We start from the raw sequence: 8,198 nt of genomic DNA, 5'->3' as shown, positions 1-8,198 counted from the left end.
TCAGACTTTCTTGGTAGAGCTCACATAAGTGCTTAGGGGTTCTACAGTTCTTGGCCCAATGGTTTCCCATTCCACATCTGTGACAAACGGATTTGGTCGAGTAAGACGGTTTGGATATGCCGCCTCGACCACAGCCATAACTACCTCGGCCACAGCCATAATTGGAAGCACGACCACGGTTATTATGGTTTCCTTTCCAGCCGGTCGAGTAGTTGTCTCGGCTGTTCGAGTAATTGTCACTGCCACGCCCCTTGTAACCACCACGGCCATTGCCGTGTGATCTCTTATTGGTTTGGACGTAATTGCACTCGTTGGGTTCTTTCTTTTCAACCTCATTAGCTTCCGGTAATGGTGCTGTTCCAACAGGTCTAGCTTCACTGTTCTTCATCAGTGATGGCGTATAATACTTATAGCCATGTACCGATTCTTATCGGTCTCATTGTTGCCCTTGATGATAGTATCACCAAGTCCCTTTGACCTTAGACTGATCTTTGTATCTAGCGCCCACTGCAAGTAGTTATCTCCGGAGAGATTAAGGGCTGCATAGTCTCTGTTTGAGATTTTCGACATCTGAATCACATCATCATTCAAAATTAAGTCTCACAATGTGATCATGTGGCCGCAAGATAAATGACAAGCTCGGCCACAAACATGTCTTACGCATTTATGAAAATCAAGCAATCTAATCGACCTTGTTGCGAAACAATCATCAAGCCACACGGCCATGTAGTTCTACTTAATGCAAACGGTTTCAAGATTTTATAAACTACATGCTGGTCGATTCCTTTTAAACAGTNNNTTCTAGGTGATCAAATAAAACAATCAAGTTTCAAATCAAACAATTAAAACCGATTTTCCAATTTTGGGTTTTAGGGTTTTCGAAACTTTGATCTTTGATCAAGGGAATTTGATTTGAGATTCAAAATCATAAAGACTTTGATTTTAATTGATCAATGGATCAATCTCGAATTAGGGTTTAAGGGGATCATACTTATTCGAGCTCCGATTTACTCTTTAGGATTTGATCTATTTTTTCTATGGCTTACATCTTTAGAGTTCTGATTTTAGGGTTTCAATCTTTCCCAAACAACCAGGTTCGATTCATGTTCTCAGAATTAGGATTACCTTTGTTTTGCAGGTCTGAACCGGACCACCAAAGATCAGAGACGAGCTGAGAAGAACGGACGCGGGACAGCTCCTATCGGGTCGCGTTGCCGAGAGCTATCGCGAGCTTGTTTCTTCTCGCGGACGGTTGCGTCTGGTCGAGGATTTGGTCAGAGCTGGATGCAAGCTGAGCTGAGGCTTGAGGACGTTGATCACGGATAGGGAATGTCTGAAGCTGAGCTTGATTGGAGTTTTCAAGCCGGAATGTAAGCAAGAACAATTTAGGGTTCTTCGGGATTAGGGTTCCAAAAGACCAAGACGGCGCCGAGTATTGTTTCTGCAAGTGTGGGCGCGTATGAGATCGGATCGACGAACAGTTCGTGCTGATGGATTCGTCTCGTCAAGAGCTTCAAAATGATTTGTAGCTCGTCGTCTGGTTCTTCAGGGTTTGAGAGATATATCAATTTTAAGTTGCTCCTGGATTAGGGTTTATGTGTGACGGATTTTAGGTTAGGTTTTGTCTCAGGGTTTTGGAGTCTATCGTGCTGATAACGTGTTATAATTAGAGAGCTTAGAGACTGAATATTTCTATGTTATTATTAATGATCAAGGGGGTTTCTTTATATAAGGATTACAAGATGAAGATAAATGGAAAGTATCCAAAACCTAAACTCACTAGGATTAGGAAAACCACTAATACATAATAAATTACATCTACTAGGAAAAGGAAAGAGTTTCCTTTTCTCAAAGCTTTATGGCCGCCTTTCTCTCTTCTGAAGTCGGCTCTCTCTCTCCTCTCTCTAGGCTTCGGCCATCTCTCCATCTTCTAGGTATTGGGCCGGTCTCGGTCCGGGCCTGGTTAATGGCAATCCACTCCATGATTTATAACAAAAATAATATTTTGTAGGCTATAGTTGGTCGCATATATCAAATCTTTATTGTTTCGCAGGCTTTCCTTAAATAAAATCTACAGAATTATCTAATGTGATTAAAAAATATATAAGGCAATCAATGATTTTAAACAATAAAGATTTGATAACAATTTGTATACTTTTTATCATTTTTGTTTATTTTTTTTATTAAAATAAATTGCATAATTACATTAATCATATAATAAAAATCTAGATTTTTCTATATGTTGTATTTTTGAATTTTTTAAAACGAGTATAAATTACTAAAATTGTTAAAAGTCTCACATAAACTTTTATGATCAAGATTTAAATTTTTTCTATATTAAGATACAATGATTATAAGACCATATGAAGAAATAATTTTATTTTAATAGGTTTTTATGTTAATATATATATATATATATATATATATATATATTTCATATCGTTTAAATTAAACTATACATTGTATGAAAATGTATACTTATATTTTGATATTTGCACTGAACATATATTGAAAAGTTAATATTTTAATTTTGAAATCTTTGTTGTTTTTTAAATGATTATAAATTATTTAAATTATCCCACATTAAAAAAAAAATTCGCTGGTGCAAAATTTTGTTACACAAATATGCAAATAATCATAAAATCATATGAGTAGAAACTTCATTAAATAAATATCCATATTAAAAGAGTAATATATATATATATATATGTTTATATCATTTAAATTTAATTATATATCATATACAATATATAAGATTGATTGTTTTGATTTATTTACCCTAAATGATTGCGAATAAACAAGAGTGATAGTTTGATTTATATGCATCCGTCAATTTATTACATAATAGTAACTGAATTATTAGTTATTTAATAAATATACTTATTATTTTATTATTTCATAATATGCAGAAAAACATAAAATAAATAATAATATAAAATATTTTTTCTGCAAAAGGTGCAGATCTTAACCTAAGTATGTATCTCTTTAATTATTTTAAATTATAAGCACTTTCTAAATCTCAGGTCAAAACAAACAAACGAAATGAGAATAAACTTCAAAATCAGTATTTATATCGAACAATAACCTAAATGAAAAAGAGAAAAATATTGAAGATAGATAGGATTGACACATGAACGTAAACTTCTCATAACCATAATTAATTTTTAAATTACTAATTCATGATATAATACCGAGCTGACATAGTTTCATTGTAATCACATAGACCTAAGATTTTTCGACCTAAACGTTAGGTTCTTATGAGGTAAGTGATTTTTGACCTAATTTGTTTTTTTAAATGGGATCAGCTCATCAGTAAACAAATTATGTAATTAACAAAATGTTAAAAAAATGTTTAAAGACCAAAATATTAATTCAATCAAGAATATAAATTTATTTTTCCGTATAATATTTTTAAATAATTTTTATTTAAATTTATCATGCGCAAGGCGCATGTCTTATCCTAGTTCTCAGTAGTATATAAAACTTCTTTTATTACTAACTAGTGGTTTGCCGACGCTACGCGCCGGATTTTTATAATAATTTAACTAAATATTTTAGATATTAAAATGTATTATAATGAATTTATCAAATTTTATTATCATTTAAAAAACTATTTGTCAAAATTATAAAACTATTTTTATTTTAGGTTTAATTCCTACATCATTGATTATGAAGTTTAGAAAACCTCAAAAACCAATGGTTGGTAAGCTTTTTGGAAGAAGTTCTTGATCGACATGATGTACATTAGAGGTACGTTAGTCTCTACCCAAGCTTCCCTAACCAACAAAGCTTCTCAACCAACGATATGGAGCCAGCTCACACTGCAGCTAAAGACAACATGGTGAAACACAACAAAACCGACTTCAAAGTTCCTTTGCTTATGGATAATTTTAGAAACTTTTTACCGAACCTGAAACTTCCTCTTGTTTCAAAGCTTCCATCACTCAACCTCTTTAACGTTCCAGTTTCTCTCAAAGGTCTTAAAGCTGCAGGTGCTAAGCTTGGTCAAGACGTTCTTCGTTGCAACAATGTCTCTGAGATTGTTGATGTTAATCATCAGACATGTTTACCAGCTAGGTGCATGAAGTTCTGAAGATAGTTCCGTGTTAACGGATGATTATTTGTTTCTCTTTAAGTATATGATTAAAGGCTTAAATATATATATGTAAAACACATTGAAAAATTAAATAAAAAAAGAGACAAGACACTTACGCAACAACAACAACAACAAAAAGAGTGTTGTCTATAATGTAAATTTGATTAGCCTTTACTAATACACTTATCAGAGATGAGACAACACAAACAACCAGTTTACAAAGGAGAAAGCAAGACAATGCAAATTATTATTATTGTCGTTATCGGACACTTTCCAAGTAACAGCTTGTTCATAAGTGACATGTCCCCCATTGTAGACAAAAAGATTCCTGAAGGCAAGCACGCAAATCCCTGTAGAGACAAGACTAATGAGTTGCAGACATTATCTTAATGACCGTAAGGGTTTGTTTTGTTTCTTTTTTACCTGTTGCATTAGCTTGGCGAAGTCTGAGCAGAGAGCCTTAATTTCGACCAGATTCATCAAAGATCTTTTCCAGTGCAATGTCTTGTAAGGCTACAAGCGTTGTCTCTAGCATGTCTAAACCAGCTTGGTTCGCGAACATAAACACTGGTTGAGGCTGCAAACATAACATAGACTATAAACCAAGCACGGTTAAAATGTTTAAAACTACCCCCTATGGACACTTTGACTCACCTTTAAAGAGCAACACAAGATGGCATTTTGGTGATTCCATATAAGTTTCAACAGAGTCTTGCTTCCAAGAGAGTCAACCGTTTACTAACTCCGAGCCTAAGTGGTGACTGCAACAACAAACATTAGACTTAAGACATCATCATTAGTTAGCTCGAGGTTTGTAATGAAAGAAAGAAAACTCACATGTAGCTTTGGGAGATCTACTGGGCAAGGGTAACGGCTTCAGAGACCCGGTGACAACTTGGAGCCAAGACCCGGTCTGTAAACTTCAAATTATCTGAAATGAAAATTTCGGAGCATCAGATTCTTAAGCGTACAGCCATTCTTTTTCCCCACCACAATGACATATTAATCATAGATTACAGATAATATATTATCAACAACAATAAAGATTTTACCATAGGATTAGAAGCAGTGCCACCAAATGTGCTGAAAGTATCATACACGATCTTTTCATCCACATCCTGTAAAAGCAAAACCTAATAAGCTATTGTAGTGAAATACCAATATTTCACAATACAATTACCACCAGATATCATACAGGCTCAAGGTTTCCAATGAAAAGATTAGTACCAACATTGAAGGACTTCCTATCTTGAGAGCCTTAATTCAATTACAACAGGAGAAAAAAATATATATTAGAAAACTCCTAAGAGGAGCAATTAAATACGCGTCTCTGCACCAAAACTCGCAAGAGTCCAAGTTCCCAAAACTTTTTTTTTGCTAAAAAGTTCCTAAAAACTTCCTAGTACATAAAACAATATTATGCTTAATAACAAAAGATATAGGAACAAATGTATCTTGTTTAGATAAATAGGTTTCCCATGGAGATTGTTTATGTTATAAATCTTGATTCCATTTGCGCAAACAAAAGAAGACGAACCTCTGCAGTGATATTTGTGGTTTCTCATCGATGATTAACATGTCAACACTCATAAGTTTCAGATTGGTAAGGAGAGTGTACAAAGACGCCATTGAAATCGGTTGCTAGCAAAAACTGTGATTCTGGATTTCGTTTGATCCGAACTGAACATCGTAGAAAGGTCTGATATTTATAGTTGAGGCTTCTGCCAGTGGGAAACGAAGAGGTAGATTGAATGCTTCAAGTGGGTGGAGTAGATTAATCACGGAAAACTCGGAGTAAAGAAGAGATTTATGGATGGTGATAGGTTACGAAGATATGAACGGTGCTTACAGTCTCTGTGGAATCTCATCGCTCGAGGTCGGAGTGGAAAGATGGAAGACAAAACCTAATTTAGAATGAGTTTCTAACCGGGCTTTGGGTTCAAGCTTAATTTGTAAATATAAAAGAGCCCAGTTCAAATAAGTGCAAAGCCGGCTGAAAAAAAAAATCGCAAGTGGCCTGGTGTTCCGACACGTGGCGCAAAGTGCCCCACCTTCCATGGTGACGTGGACGCATGAGAAGAAAAGCCTGTTTTATTGTTATAGATAGATAGATATGTTTTCTATATCCAGCGTACCTTTCTAATTATGTTGTGAAAAAAAAAACGTAATTACTAGAATATTACTTTTTAATGTCAAATCAGAATAAAAATCCGGCACATGCAGGAAACTAATGATATGTATTAATGAACTCACCAGTAAAGCATTAGAGAAGAATTGACAGCTGAGTTAATATGCATTGCAGTTGATTTAATCAATGCGGCTGATTTACACATAAAACTAAGCGCTATGATACAACTGTGTTACAAAAATATGGTTGATTTATGAGTTTCTTACGAACACAAACAAGCATTAAGTGACGGATGATTTACAGACACCTGGCTGACTTACGAGCTAACGGCTGATTTATGAGCTAATGACTGACTTACGAACACAGGTTACAGCTGGTTTATTTATTGGCTGGCTGATTTTCAAAAATTTGGCAGAGTTGTAGATTGGACACGACTGAGTTATGTTTCTCTGGCTAATGTATTGATCATCAGGTGGTTGAGTTATTAAATTGATTGCTAACGTATGGGAGGTAGTTACGGCTGATTTACGTAAAATCAGCATAAATCATCCGTAATGAGTTGAATTAACAATAAAATTGGCCTAATTACGTCTGATTTATTAGTGAAAGATTAATTACTACAATAGCATTCATTTCACGGCTGATTTTTTGACGATACGGATGAATTAATATTTTCAAGCTAATTTATGCCCTTCTATGGCCTATTTTCGCACCTGATTTTTTGTTGTTTTAATTACTGAAATAGTATTCACGTTGCGACTGACTTACATTTATACATTATGGCTGATTTATTTAGGCTGATTTACGTGTTCGTTTCGTGTCTTACTTGCCACGTAAACAATAAAAAAGACATCAGCTCCGATTTTTTATGTCATCAGCTCCTATTTTCCATGTCATTATGAACGTTATAGACAATCTTAAATTGGGGTTTATGTCGTGACACCGTCTCTTCTTCTTCTTCGTCATCTACCTTCTTATTTGATATCCATATCTGACATTTCGAGATACCTTGTTCATCTACTTTTCCTTCCTCTTTATTATTTTGTTTTTTTCATCTTTCTCTTAGATCTTATGGATCCGGTAATTATTGTTTTCGGTAATTGGGTCAAGCAAAACAAATATGCATTCAACGTCGACGTATAAGTGTAGAGTTCTTCATTTAACTGATAAAAAAAACACACAGCAAACTTTCAAAGTCGATACTCTTCATTTGTAATAACACAACTCTTCATCGAAGAGATGCAAGTGTTCACTTTGTAATGTTTTGTTTTTTATTTAAACTCTTGTTATTGTGATGTAAAACAACATGTTCAGATTTCTATTCTATTAATAAAAAGTAAAGTTCTTGTTCATTAATTTTGTAGTTATCACAATCAAATAGATGTGATACAAAATTATTTATTCTCTCTTTAAGAGATTCATCTGTTATTCTTTGTTTTATTTTAGAAACTTTAGTTCCTTTTACATCATTATCCTCAGCTTCAGCTACTTCTGTTCTTGGCACATGGCTTTTTCTTTTCTAACATGTTTTTTCTTTCGTTTGGTGTTAAGCCTGGTATTGGCGTAAGAGCTTTTCGAAGCAAACATTTCCATTTTTTGGAGGCCCGGGTAATTTTGTTGGACCTCATCTTTATATTAATAATAATAAAATGTATTAATTGAAAAAAACATCACGAGTGGTTATGTTTACATATCTATATTATTAAATGAGAAGTACCCATTTGAAAATGTTCTTACTTCATTAATTAAACTTTCTATTTTTTGCTTGTTTTTTCGATTGCATTTATAAAATATCCTAAAACGAATAAAAATGCCTAATTTATTACTTGTCTTTTCAGTTACATTAATGAAATATGCTTAAATGAATTTAAACTTCTTATTTTATTGTTTGTCTTTTTCAGTTACCTTAATGAAATATCCTTAAATAAATTTGGATATCACACTAAATCTCTATTATTAAAAGAGAAGTACCCA

The 8,198-nt window shown here is 33.7% G+C and overlaps 1 long non-coding RNA gene across 1 annotated transcript; it reads right to left on the bottom strand.

The window, feature by feature from the left end:
- Positions 1-4,243: 4,243 nt before the first annotated feature.
- Positions 4,244-5,949, bottom strand: LOC106299524. The gene is made up of 6 exons (XR_001261800.1): positions 5,634-5,949; positions 5,149-5,214; positions 4,934-5,027; positions 4,751-4,857; positions 4,520-4,673; positions 4,244-4,446 (listed from the first exon to the last, which is right to left on the bottom strand). It is a non-coding gene; the product is annotated as an uncharacterized LOC106299524 (long non-coding RNA).
- Positions 5,950-8,198: the final 2,249 nt, after the last annotated feature.

Source organism: Brassica oleracea, chromosome C6, assembly GCF_000695525.1.
Source record: "Brassica oleracea var. oleracea cultivar TO1000 chromosome C6, BOL, whole genome shotgun sequence".
Classification (NCBI taxonomy): domain Eukaryota; kingdom Viridiplantae; phylum Streptophyta; class Magnoliopsida; order Brassicales; family Brassicaceae; genus Brassica; species Brassica oleracea.
The sequence above is the reverse complement of the archived record's forward strand: the minus strand, read 5'-3'. Positions and strand labels throughout refer to the sequence as shown.